The sequence below is a fragment of the Dasypus novemcinctus genome, chromosome 28 (assembly GCF_030445035.2).
Source record: "Dasypus novemcinctus isolate mDasNov1 chromosome 28, mDasNov1.1.hap2, whole genome shotgun sequence".
In the NCBI taxonomy this organism is placed as follows: domain Eukaryota; kingdom Metazoa; phylum Chordata; class Mammalia; order Cingulata; family Dasypodidae; genus Dasypus; species Dasypus novemcinctus.
This window is the reverse complement of record NC_080700.1, coordinates 5,833,107-5,846,078: the sequence shown is the minus strand read 5'-3', so window position 1 is coordinate 5,846,078 and position 12,972 is coordinate 5,833,107. Positions and strand designations below refer to the sequence as shown.

Sequence of the window (12,972 nt, the reverse complement as noted above, 5' to 3'; positions counted from 1 at the left end):
AACTGAATAACACAGTAAACCCACAGGTGGATGACAATAGCAGTTGATGGTACAGATGTGAGAGTGTCCTTTGTGATCTAGAGTAGATATACATCACTATTTGCAGGGTGGGATGAATGTGGAGAAGCATGGGAAAAATACAACTGGAATGATGTATGGACTCTGGTTTACAAAATTAGTGTAATATTCATGCATCTATGCCAAAGAGGTACTGTGTTGATAATGTGGGAGTATGGAAAAAGTGTGCGAAGTGTAAGCTATGAACCTGGAATAATTAGATGACATTCTTTCACAATTTTTAACGAATGTGCCACCACACAGTGGTGTGTTGAAGAAGGGTGTTGTATGGGAATTCTGTACATGTGCATGATTGTTTTGTAAGTTTACAACTTCTGTCATAAAAATATATTTAAAAAATAATAATAGGGTAGGGTGGAGGAAAAATACACCAAATGTAAGATAGGGACTGTTGTCAGGAATAAGATTTTTATGACATTCTTTCGGAATTTGTTACAAATGTCTCACAATGGACACTGTTGGTAGTGGTTGATATATGGGACCCTTGTATGATGTTAGGCATGTTTGCTTCATTAAGTTCACAACTTTTAATATGCACTGTTTATGCATGTTCACATATAAGTCATATAAAAATAATAGGGTGGATTTGGGGAAAAATACTCCAAATGTAAGATACTTTGGTTACTAGTAATATTTTGAGGATGCTCTTTAATCATTAGTTAAAAATGTTTGACAACAATGTAAGGCATTTGTGGAGGATGAGGTATGAGAGTCCTGTATGTCATGTATGTTTGTTTTGTAAGTTCACAACTATTACTTTAAATTTTTTGTTTACATAATTTTATGTAAGAGTGACAGACTTCAATAAATGAAGAAAATGGAAAGAAAAAAAAAAAACACCCGCAATTCAGAAGTCCCCTGGGTGGAATAAGAGAATGGAGGTAATGAAGGAAAGAATCAGGGACATGGAATGTAGACCAGTAACATGATCTAATGAAGAACACAGACTGGGGGAAAAGGCTAAACTAAAGTTAGCAGGAGGAGACGGGGCAAGATGGCATCTGAGTGAGTGCACCTCATAATCTCTCCTGCAAAGAAGTGGCTGATTAGGGATGGAGTCCTGCTGGACTGAGCAGTTTCAGGTACAGGGCAGGAGGTGTCTGGAAGCCAATTTGGTGAGACAGCGACAGAAGAGATTCTTGCAAGAGGTAGAATTTTGGGTTTCTGACACAGAGGTCAGAAGTTGTGGGCAGGACCCTTCCCCCTAGGGCTGGTGGCCCAGCTGCAGTGATCCCTGAAAACTTTGCTGTGCTGAGGTGTTCCCAAACCCTGAGTGGGCTGTTTCGGGGGCTTGGAGGGCAGGAGGTCTCTGGATGTCAATTTGGTGAGACAGCGACAGAAGAGATTCTTGCAAGAGGTAGAATTTTGGGTTTCTGACACAGAGGTCAGAAGTTGTGGGCAGGACCCTTCCCCCTAGGGCTGGTGGCCCAGCTGCAGTGATCCCTGAAAACTTTGCTGTGCTGAGGTGTTCTCAAACTCTGAGCAGGCTGTTTCAGGGGCTTGGAGGGCAGGAGGTGTCTTGATATCGATTTGGTGAGACAGTGACAGAAGAGATTCTTGCAAGAGGTGGAATTTTGGGTTTCAGACACGGAAGTCAGAAGTTGTAGGTCGAATCTTCCCCCTAGGACTGGCGGCCCGGCTGTGGCAATCCCTGAAAACTTGGTTCTGCTGTGGTGTCCCCAGACCCTGAGAAGGCTGTTTCAGGGGCTTGCAGGGCAGGAGGTATCTGGAGGTCGATTTGGTGAGACAGTGACAGAAGAGATTCTTGTGAGAGGTGGAATTTGGGGTTTTTGACACGGAGGTCAGAAGTTGTGTGCAGGACCCCTCCCCCTAGGGCTGGCAGCCCAGCCATGGCAATCCCTGAAAACTTTGTTGTGTTGTAGTGTTCCCAACCTCCATGTTTACCAGAAGCATGGTTCCCAGGTCTGTATCCCCTAAACCCTGGTAGCCCACACTCCAGAGACTCACATACCTTGAGTCTGCAATATCACAGACTTCCCATTCCTGAATCCACTGCACCATGAGATCCATCTGAGGTCAGTGATTACCCTAGCCTTCCAAGTTTTTTTTTTCTTTGAGCTTGGAGGAGCATGCCAGCTGACTTGGGGAGAGTCTGGGAAGAAAGGAGAGGGGAATCTGAGGAGAAAGCCCAATTTATCTAAACATCCTGGGATAGGAAACTTCCATCTGGGAGAAGGTGGAATCAGAAAATCAATTAGACCTCCCCTAGCACACCTAAGGGGAAGGGACTGTAGGACGTGCTATCCAAGCTTCCAATAGCATATTTGGGGTTTCTGGTGAGGTGTAGGTGCTCTCATGCTGGAAACAGAGAGTCATACTCTTCTGTGTTGAGTTGGTTCAACAAGGACTCACTTGAATCTCCTATGGGACCTCTCAGGCAGCTTCCCTGCTGCCCTGGGAGAGAGAGAAGTGAGGAAGGGAGAAAGGAGGAAGGCCAGATCCCTAAGCGTTTTATTTAACTGCAAAGAGGATTCTTAGCTTGAAACTTTGGTTCTTTCTTTTTTTTTTTTTGTCATGGTTGCTACTGTTGCATTGTCTCCTGCTCTTTTCTCCCGTTTTATCACCCAAGGTCCTTTTTCATTTATTTTGTTTTTCTCTCTTTTTCTAGCTTGTTCCCCCCCTTCTTTTCTTTGTTCCCCCTTCTCTTCTCTTTTTTTTCCCCTTTTTCTCTCTTTTTCTTCTTTTTTTATTTTATCTTCTTTATATAATAGGTGCTGAAGGGAGCACTTCACATTTGCTGTTTCCTCATCATCCATTTCTTCTTTTCTGTGTGTATTGATTTTGGACACCTACACTCTCCCCTTTCCTTTACATCTTTCTAACCTCCATCATCTACTGTTTCTCTTACATTCTACCTCCCTTTCTTAGGCCCCCAAATTGTCTGACTTTTTATTTCTAGTAACTTTGTTCTGTTTTCTGTCTTTTATTCACTATTGATATTATTGTCTTTCTTTTCTCTTTCCTTTCTCTCATGAAAACACTGGCCTTTTAACTTACTATATTCCTCCCAATATTCAGTTGACTGTCTCATTATAGGTACTCTACTTACTGCTATAACTTTACACAACTTAAATAAGTCTAATATCTACTCTCCTAGATCTCACATTGTTGCACTGTTAACAATTATTACCAATACTACTTCATACATTTTCTTTTCTTACTTATTTTGCTTCCTCTGGCCCTAAACTTAGCCAGCAACAAGAAAATAGAGTAAGAAGAAAAAAGTGACAAAGATAAGATGTAACACTTCTGCACGAACAACACTAATTAATCCCCATGACTAGACAAAGAAGCTAAGGAACTGATTAAACCCAACAAGATAAAATGATGACCAGACAGCAACAAAAAACTACAAACCAAACCAATAATCAGGAAAACATGGCCAAATACAATGAACAAACTAAAAACAAGTAAGAGAGCAGAACATCGGAGAAGTAATTAAAGCAATCAAAACATATATTAGAGACCAGCTTAATGAAGTAAAGGAAAGATTAACAACATGAAGAAAACACTTGGAGAGAATAGAGAAGAAATTTCAGTCATACACAAAGAGATAACAGATATGATGATGATGAACACCACAGTTCAAGAAATCAAAAATACGCTCTCAGCAAATAGCAGCAGATTACAAGAGGCAGAGGAGAGAATCAGTGACATGGAAGACAGTATATGTGAAATCAAACAGATAGTAGAACTGATCGATAAAAATATAGAAAAAACCCAGCTGTGACTTAGGGACCTGAATGAAAATGCAAAACACACAAACATACATATCATAGGCATCCCAGAAGGAGAAGAGAAGGGAAAGGGCACAGAAGGGGTGTTGGAGGAAATAATGGCTGAAAACTCACAAAATCTACTGAGGGAGATGGATGGACATGTCCAGGAAGCACAACGCACTGCAAACACCATAAATCCCAACAGGCCTACCCCAGGATGTATACTTGTCAAATTACCCAATGTTCAAGACAAAGAGAAAATTCTAAAAGCAGCAAGAGAAAAGAAAGCCACTACATACAAGGGAGGCTCCATAATATTAACTGCTGATTTCTCATCTGAAACCATGGAGGCAAGAGGGCAGTGGTATGATAGACTCAAGGTACCAAAAGAAAAACATTTCTGACTACGAATACTCTACCCACCTAAACTAGCATTTAAAAATGATGGAGAGTTCAAAATATTCACAGATAAACAGTAATTAAAAGAGTATGCCAACAAGAACCCTACTCTTCAAGAAATACTAAAGGAGTTCTGCAGGAAGAAAGATAAAAACAGGAGAGGCAGAGTTGGAAGACAGTATAAGAGCAACAAAAAAGACAAAAAGAGAAGAAAAGCAAACAAACAAAACCGAAAAACACAAGTCCAAAGAAAATATGGCTAACATAAATAATTTCTTAAAAGTAATAACACTGAATGTCAATGGATTAAATTCACCTGTCAAGAGATCAGACTGGAAGACTGGATAAAGAAATATGACCCATCTATATGCTGTCCACAAGAAACACATCTTAGACCAAGGAATTCATGGAGGTTGAAAGTTAATGACTGTAAAACAATCTTATGAGCAAATAACCAAAAAAAGGCAGGAGTAGCTATATTAATATCAGACAAAATAGACTTTAAATGTGAAACAATTGTGAGAGACTAAGATGGATACTACATATTAGTGAAAGGGACAATCTGTCAAGAAGATTGAACAATCATAAATATTTATGTTCCTAACAAGGGCACCTCTAAATACATGAGGCAAACACTGGAAAAACTAAGTAAAAGAATAGATGCCTCTACAATTATAGTGGGGGACTTTAATACACCACTATCAACTTTGGACAGAACATCTCAGAAGAGAATCAATAAAGAAACAAAAACTTTGAACAGTATATTAGAGGAGCTAGACCTAATAGACATATACAAATCACTACACATGAATACAGCAGGATATACATTTTTCTCAAGTGCACATGGATCATTTTCCAAGATAAACCATATGTTAGGGCACAAAGAAAGGCTCAAGAAATTCAGAAAGATCAAAATCATACAAAATAATTTCTCTGACCACAGTGGCGCAAAGCTGGAAATCTACAAGGGCCAAGGGCCCAGTTTTTACACCAAGATATGGAAATTAAACAGTAGACTGTTAGAAAAACAGTCAAAGAGGAAATCTCAAAAGAAATTAATAACTACCTTGAAACTAATGAAAATGATAACACAACATACCAAAACATACGGGATGCAGCAAAAGCAGTACTGAGCGGGAAATTTATAGCCATAAATTCATACATCCAAAAAGAAGAGCCAAAATTGAAGAACTAACTGCACATTTGGAGGAATTAGTAAAAAAAAAAAAAAAAAAAAAAAAAAGTAATCCAACAGGAAGAAGAAAGAAAGAACAAAGATAAGAGCAGAACTAAATGAAATAGAAAATAAGAAAGCACTTGAAAAGATAAATAAAACCAAGAGCTGGGTTCTTTGAGAAGATCAATAAAATTGACAAACCCTTAGGTAGACTAACGAAGAAAAAAAGAGAGAAGATGCAAATATACAAAATAAGAAATGAGAAAGGAGATATCACCACTGACCCCACAGAAATAAAGACTAACATAAGAGCATACTTTGAAAAACTATATTCCAAAAAAAATGACAATTCAGAGGAAATGGACAAATTCCTAGAAACACATAAGCAGCCTATATTGATGAAAGAAGAAATTGATGATCTCAACAAACCAATCACAAGTAAAGAGATAGAATCAGTCATTAAAAACCTACCAATTAAGAAGAGCCCCGGGCAAGACGGCTTCACAGGTGAATTCTACAAAACATTCCAGAAAGAACTAACACCAATCCTGCTGAAACTCTTCCAAAAAATCAAAACAGAAGGAACATTACCAACCTCATTCTATGATGCCAACATTACCCTAGTACCAAAGCCAAAGACACCACAAGAAAGGAACAATATAGACCAATTTCTCTAATGAACCTAGACATAAAAATCCTCAACAAAATACTTGCTAGCTGTATTCAACAACACATTAAGCGAATTATTCACCATAACCCAGTGGGATTCATCCCGGGTATGCAAGGATGGTTCAACATAAGAAAATCAATCAATGTAATACACCATATAAACAGAGTGAAGGAAAAAAATCACGTGATTATATCTATAGATGCATAAAAAGCATTTGACAAAATACACACCCTTTCCTCATTAAAAAAAAAACTGCAAAAGATCGGAATACAAGGAAATTTTCTGAACATGATAAAGAGCATATATGAAAAACCTACAGTCAACATCGTTTACAATGGTGAAATCCTAAAATCTTTCCCTCTAAGATCAGGAACAAGACAAGGATGCCCACTCTCACCTCTTCTATTTAACATTGTCTTAGAAGTACCTGCTTGAGCACTGAGGCAAGAACTAGATATAAAAGGCATTCAAATTGGAAAGGAAGAGGTCAAAATTTCATTATTTGCAGATGACATGATTCTATACATAGAAAACGCTGAGAGGTCTACAACAAAGCTTCCAGAACTCATAAATGAGTTTAGTAAAGTTGCAGGTTATACGATCAAAGCAAAAAATCAGTAGCATTTTTGTACACCAATAATGAGCAAGCTCAGGAGGAAATCAAGAAACAAATACCATTTACAATAGTAAATAAAAAATCAAATACCTAGGAATAAATTTACTGAAGATGTAAAATACGTACACACAGAGAACTACACAACACTGTTCAAGGAAATCAAAGAAGACCTAAATAAATGGAAGAATATTCCCTGTTCATGGATAGGAAGACTAAATATTATTAAGATGTCTCTCCTACCAAAACTGATCTACACATTCAACACAATCACAATAAAAATCAACACAGCATTCTTTAATGAACTAGAAAAACTAGCTATGAAATTTATTTGTAAAGGAAAGAGGCCCCGAATAGCCAAAGACATACTGAAAAAGAAAAATGAAAGTGGAGGAAACATACTACCTGACTTCAAAACATACTACGAAGCTACAGTAGTGAAAACAGTATGGTACTGGCACAAGGATAGATACACTGACAAATGGAACCAAATTGAGAGTTCTGATATAAATCCTCCTATATACAGTCAAACAATATTCGATAAGGCCACCAAACCCTCTCAACTGGGAGAGAATGGCCTCCTCAACAAGTGGTGCCTCAGTGGCAGACTTGGCCTAGTGGTTAGGGTGTCCATCTAACCCAAGGGAGGTCCACGGTTCAAACCCCGGGCTTCCTTGACCATGTGGAGGTGGCCCATGCTGGCCCATGTGCAGTGCTGATGTGCACAAGGAGTGCCGTGCCACGCAGGGGTGCCCCCTGCGTAGGGGAACCCACGCGCAAGGAGTGTGCTCCATAAGGAGAGCCGCCCAGCACGAAAGAAAGTGCAGCCTCCCCACGAATGGCACCACACACACACAGAGCTGACACACAAGATGACGCAACAATGAGAAACACAGATTCCCCTGTAGGTGACAACAGAAGCAGATGAAAAAGACGCAGCAAATAGACACAGAGAACAGACAACTGGGGTGGAGGGTGGGAAAAGGAGAGAAACAAACAAACAAAAGGAAAAAAAAAAAGGTGCCTGGGGAACTGGATATCCATTTGTAAAAGAATGAAAGAGGATTACCAACTCACACCTTATACAAAAATCAACTCGAGATGGATCAAAGACCTAAAAATAAGAGCTAAGCCCATAAAGACTTTGGAAAGCAATTTGGAAACTATCTACAGGACCTTGTATTAGGAAATGGCTTCATGAACTTCACACCCAAAGACATGTTAAATGACACCAAAAATGTATAGGGGCCGATAGGCTAAAATGTAAATCATAAGGTAAAACATAAGATAACTAAAAATTTAGAAAATTGTATAGTCTAAAATATAAACCACAATGTAAACACAAATGTTACCTTGTTTGAAAGCTATTGTCTCAATTACTGTACATCAGTTTCAGTAAATATATTATAAATATGTAAAAAGATTATTGCTGTGGAAGAGAAAAGGGTTTTATGTTGGATATGTGGGAGTACCGTATATTGTATATACAAATTACTGTGATCTAAAACTTTTGTGAAAACAAGCTTAATAATTAGGAAAAAAAAAGAATGGACATAGACACTGAGGAAAAGACGGAAGAAGTTGCCTTGTCAATTTGCATACAGGGCAACACTTATTGCAGTGATGGAAGGCAAAACATCAAAAACAAAGCTTTTGCATTTTTAAATTTTTTGATACCCAAATTAATTTTTACCTTAATTTTTCTAAATTAATATGTATTCTATATCTAACCTTTAAACCCATTACAATATTCCATTTTACTATTAATGGAACCTGGCAATATATTGGACTTCATTTTTGAATAAGTTTTGGATCACAGAGAGTTTCAACATGGCAGGGGAGGAATACTGGTGTGGGATGTTATTGACAGGGGACACATGGTTGGCAGGGAGTTCTCTGAGGTACATATCCACGGTACATAAAAATATTTGGATATTTTCATAGTGGTTATAATTAAAAACAAGTGAGGGAGTGCTATGTTCTTAGCCAGGGGAGCTCTATCACATTCCCTAAAGGAACAGCAACAATCCCCCAAGTGCAACAGCAAAGACCAAAAAAGAAGGAAGGTCCAACAATGAGCCCTTGATACTAATGACTATGTTTGTCAGCCTGTGCACCTGAAATAAGAACAAGGCCTAGAGCTGCAGGGTACCTAAGAGTTACCTCTTGAGAACCTCCATGTTGCTCAAATGTGGCCAGTCCCGAAGCCAAACTCAGCATGTAAATGCATTGCCTTCCCCCCAGCGTGGGCCATGACTCCTGGGGATGAGCCTCCCTGGTGCCAAGGGATTACTATCAAGTACCAGCTGATGATGTAACTAGAAAATGACCTTGAATAAAAGGGTCAACTCAGACCAGCAGAATATCTCAGTCTACATATAATACCAGGAGTTAAAAATGCTTTTTGACCTGAATAAAAGGGGGAAATGGAAAGGACAAATGTGTTTATATGGCTGAGTCTCCATAAGCTGGGAGGTTATCAGAGGAGTCGCCCTTATGCACACCTCAGCGGAGTCCCACAAAGTAGATACAACCCCAGGTACTGGTTCTTCTGAGGGCTACAGAGATCCACAGGTTCTATGGTCATGGCAGATGGAGTTCAGTGCCATGTCAGTTGGCCCTACTTTGGAGTTTGTGTTTCTGTGTGATGGAGCTGGACTCAGATGTGATCTTTGTCCACAAGCCTCTCCTGTTACTTTTACCAGACCTGTAGTTGGCACTGGGGTTTAGTGTATACCCAGGGGACCTGAATCTCTGGTCAGACCATGTGATAGCCAGGTCCTAAGCCTCAACAGACTTGCAACTGCTACACTCTGGTTTATTGGACTTACCCACTCAGCTAACAGGGAGGTGAAGAAGGTCATCCACCACACCAGGGAGCCAAGAGTGCCTACAACTGAAAGCAGGAGAATTGCATTCAGCAACCATGTGGAATCTATGCCCCCTCTTGATACAGATGTGGACACAACCATTCCAAGGTACACATAATGGAGGAATAGAGTATGGATTAGCATGGTCTTACTGATATTCTATACATAAACTATTGTGATTAGTAATCGAAGAAAATGTGGCATTGGTGTGGAGAAAGTAGCAATGGTGGCTGCTGGGGATAGGGAGTGGGAGGAAGAGATGTGATGTGGGGGCATTTTCGGGACTTGGAGTTGTCCTGGGTGGTGCTGCGGAGACAGTTACCAGACACTGTATGTCCTCCCATGGCCCAATGGGTGGACTGTGGGAGAGTGTGGGCTATGGTGTGGACCGTTCACCATGAGGTGCAGCGGTACTCAGAGATGTGTTCACCAAGTGCAGTGAATGTCTCATGATGATGGAAGAGGTTGTTATGGGAGGAGGAGTGGAGTGAGGGGGTGGGGGGTATAAGGGGACCTCATATTTTTTAATATAACATTAAAAAAAGAAAGACAAAAAAAAGAGAAAACAACAAAACACAGATTCCTGGTGCCACTGATAAGGATAGAAGCAGTCACAGAAGAACACAGTGAATGGACACAGAGAGCAGACAACTGGGGGGAGGGGAAAGGGAGAGGGAGAAATACAACATTAATCTTAAAATAAATAAATAAAGTTAACAGAACGTCAGAAAGCTGTAGGACAGTTAACATTCAAGCTAAATGCTGACGGGAGAAGAAAGAATGGTTCACAATAAATATGGGCTAAAACAGACTGAACACTACCCAACCTTGTGACACACAGATCCGAGAAGCTAAGAAAATCACACCCTGACACATCATTAAAAAAAACAGCTGATAATCAAAGATGAAAAATTCTGAAAGGAACCTAAGAAAAATGACACATTATAGGAGAATAACAATTTGAAGGCCTGTCATTTTTCCTCAGATCCAGTAAGAGGCCAGAAGAGGGTAAAACAGGATCTTTAAAGTGCTGAAATAAAAAAATACCAACCCAGAATACTACATACAGCAAAATCTGTTCAAGGATTGAAGACAAAAAAGAAGACAGATGAAGAGGACAGAGAAATCTAAATTCATCACTTGACAAGTTGCTCTGTAAAGATGTGAAAGCAACATCTTCAGATAGAAGAGAAATAATTGTAAGAGGAAAACTTTGAACTTCATGACCAGAGATGGTGAGTATCTGGGTATATATGACAACCTATTTCACAATTGTTAATTTTTTTTATTAAATAGTTTTTCTTAAAGATACATAGATGACAAGAAATGTTACATTAAAAAATATAAGAGGTTCCCACACACCCCACAACCCACCCTCCCAACTCCTCCCACATCAATAACCTCTTTCATCATTGGGGCACATTCATTGCATTGGGTGAATACATTTTGGAGCACTGCTGTACTGCATGGATTATAGTTCACATTGAAGTTTACACTCTTCCTCAGTACATTCAGTGAGTTATGCAGGGTATATAATGTCCAGCATCTGTCCCAGCAATATCATTTAGGATAACTCCAAGTCCCCAAAATGCCCCCACATCAAATCACTTCTTTCCTCTCCCTGTTCTCATCAAGTACCGTGGCCACTTTCTCCAGATCAATGCTATGGTTTCTTCCATTACTAGTCACAATAGTTCTAAGGTAGAATACCAGTAAGTCCACTCTAATCCATATTTAATCCTCCCTCTTGTTGGACCCTGGGTTGGTGATGTCCACTCCACCACTGTATTGAGAGGGGGCTTAGATTCCACATGGTTGATGGATGCGGTTCTCTTGTTTGGAGCTGTAGGCACTCTTGGTTCCCTTGTGTGTTGCTTGACCATCTTCACCGTCCTGTCAGCCAACCTGTGCAAGTCCAACAACCTGTGCAAGTCCAACAAACTGGAGAGTAGGAGCTGCAACTCTGCTCAGGGCCTGAGTGGAACATGGCCAGTCCAGAGATTGAAGTCTCCAGGGTCTACACCAACCCCAGCACTAACCACTTCAGTAAAAGTGACAGAAGAGGCTTATGTAGAAAGTTCACATCTGAATCCAATGCCATCACACTCAGGAACACAAATTCAATATACAAATGAATAATGAGCAGAAATCGGATGATTTTGGGGGTAGATGGCCATACTGCAGGTACAGGAAATGCATATGACAATTATAACCAAGAGTAGGGTTTAAATACCCTATATAACTGTGAGGCATCTACGTTTTACTTGAATTGTTAAAGCATTAACTGATTAGTATGTGAGAACTTATACCCAGAGCACCCACTGAAAACAATTCCAAACAAAGTAAAAAACTGGAGAACCAGATCAGCCTTTATCTAGGAGATATGATTAAGCAGCTAAAAGAGTGGCACAGAGGGTTTTTATGTGAACAAAAATATTCATTTCTCTTGGCTAGAGCATGCCATTGGTTTTGTTTTCTAGGGCTTTTTTTTTTGTACAGTCACAGAACTTTATTTCTAAATCAGACAGTAAGTACTCAAAGGTTAAAGTTTATAAAAAAAAAAAAAAGAGAGAACATAAATACCTATATTGACAATGTCCTAATTCTAGTGCCCAAGAGGAATTCTAACCAATGCGAAAACAAGTGATGTCCCTGAACTAGAAACAACTTCGAGAGTTTTTGGTTGGGGTTGTCACTGGTGTCCCGGTTTCTTGGAAGAACCTACCTATGACTTTCCATTTCATGGCCCCCTACTTTGAATTCTCAGGCATTCCTAATCCTAGGGATATAGTCGCTGGGCAAGCTTTGCTCCTCCCAAGGGCCAAAGACCTATCAGGACAATGAAAGAAGGGCTCTGATGGCTTGGGAATACAGAATCTGCATTCAGGCCTCTGACGGTCAGGGGAGGCCTGGCCTCCCTCCTGTCCAGACCCAGGCCTTAAGAGAAAACTCCCTAACAAAGCACAGAAAGCAGCTCCACCTAGAACTCCAGGATCTCTCTGAACCATGCACCATAGAAAATGCTGTCAGGAGCTCAGACTTCATTCCAGGTTTGCTGCCCCTGAGAAGGAGAGAGGTCCAGCCCTGTCTGTCTCCCAGCTGCTCCACAGGTACACAAAGAATGTGAGTGAGGATGGGCATCTTCCTATCTCCTCAGCCTCCATGAAAACCCCAAGAATGATCCAGATCAATCAGGCCTCCAGTCACCACAGAGCAGAAAAAAGTTAAGGGATGGCTCACCCACATCTGACAGTTCCAGGCACCATTAACATTTAACATAATATTCCTCTGCTGTCACACAGGTGAGGGGCCCACCTGAGGCTGCCATCATGCGTGTGTGCGCAAGCACACCCCAGCTAGGGTACTGAGTCACTGCTGAGGATCTAGACCCAGGAAAAGGAAGCAGTGCTCTGGACGATTCAACA

At 40.2% G+C, this 12,972-nt stretch overlaps 1 long non-coding RNA gene across 3 annotated transcripts in view; it reads right to left on the bottom strand.

The window, feature by feature from the left end:
* Positions 1-12,972, bottom strand: part of LOC131276458 (uncharacterized) — a 77,142-nt gene that overhangs the window by 19,782 nt on the left and 44,388 nt on the right. For 2 of the 3 annotated variants that reach the window (XR_011647695.1, XR_009183930.1), the window contains one exon: positions 9,509-9,573. The exons of the other annotated variant lie outside the window; for it this stretch is intronic. This is a non-coding gene — a long non-coding RNA (uncharacterized lncRNA). The remainder of the gene's footprint in view (positions 1-9,508; positions 9,574-12,972) is intronic. 3 annotated transcript variants of the gene reach the window in all.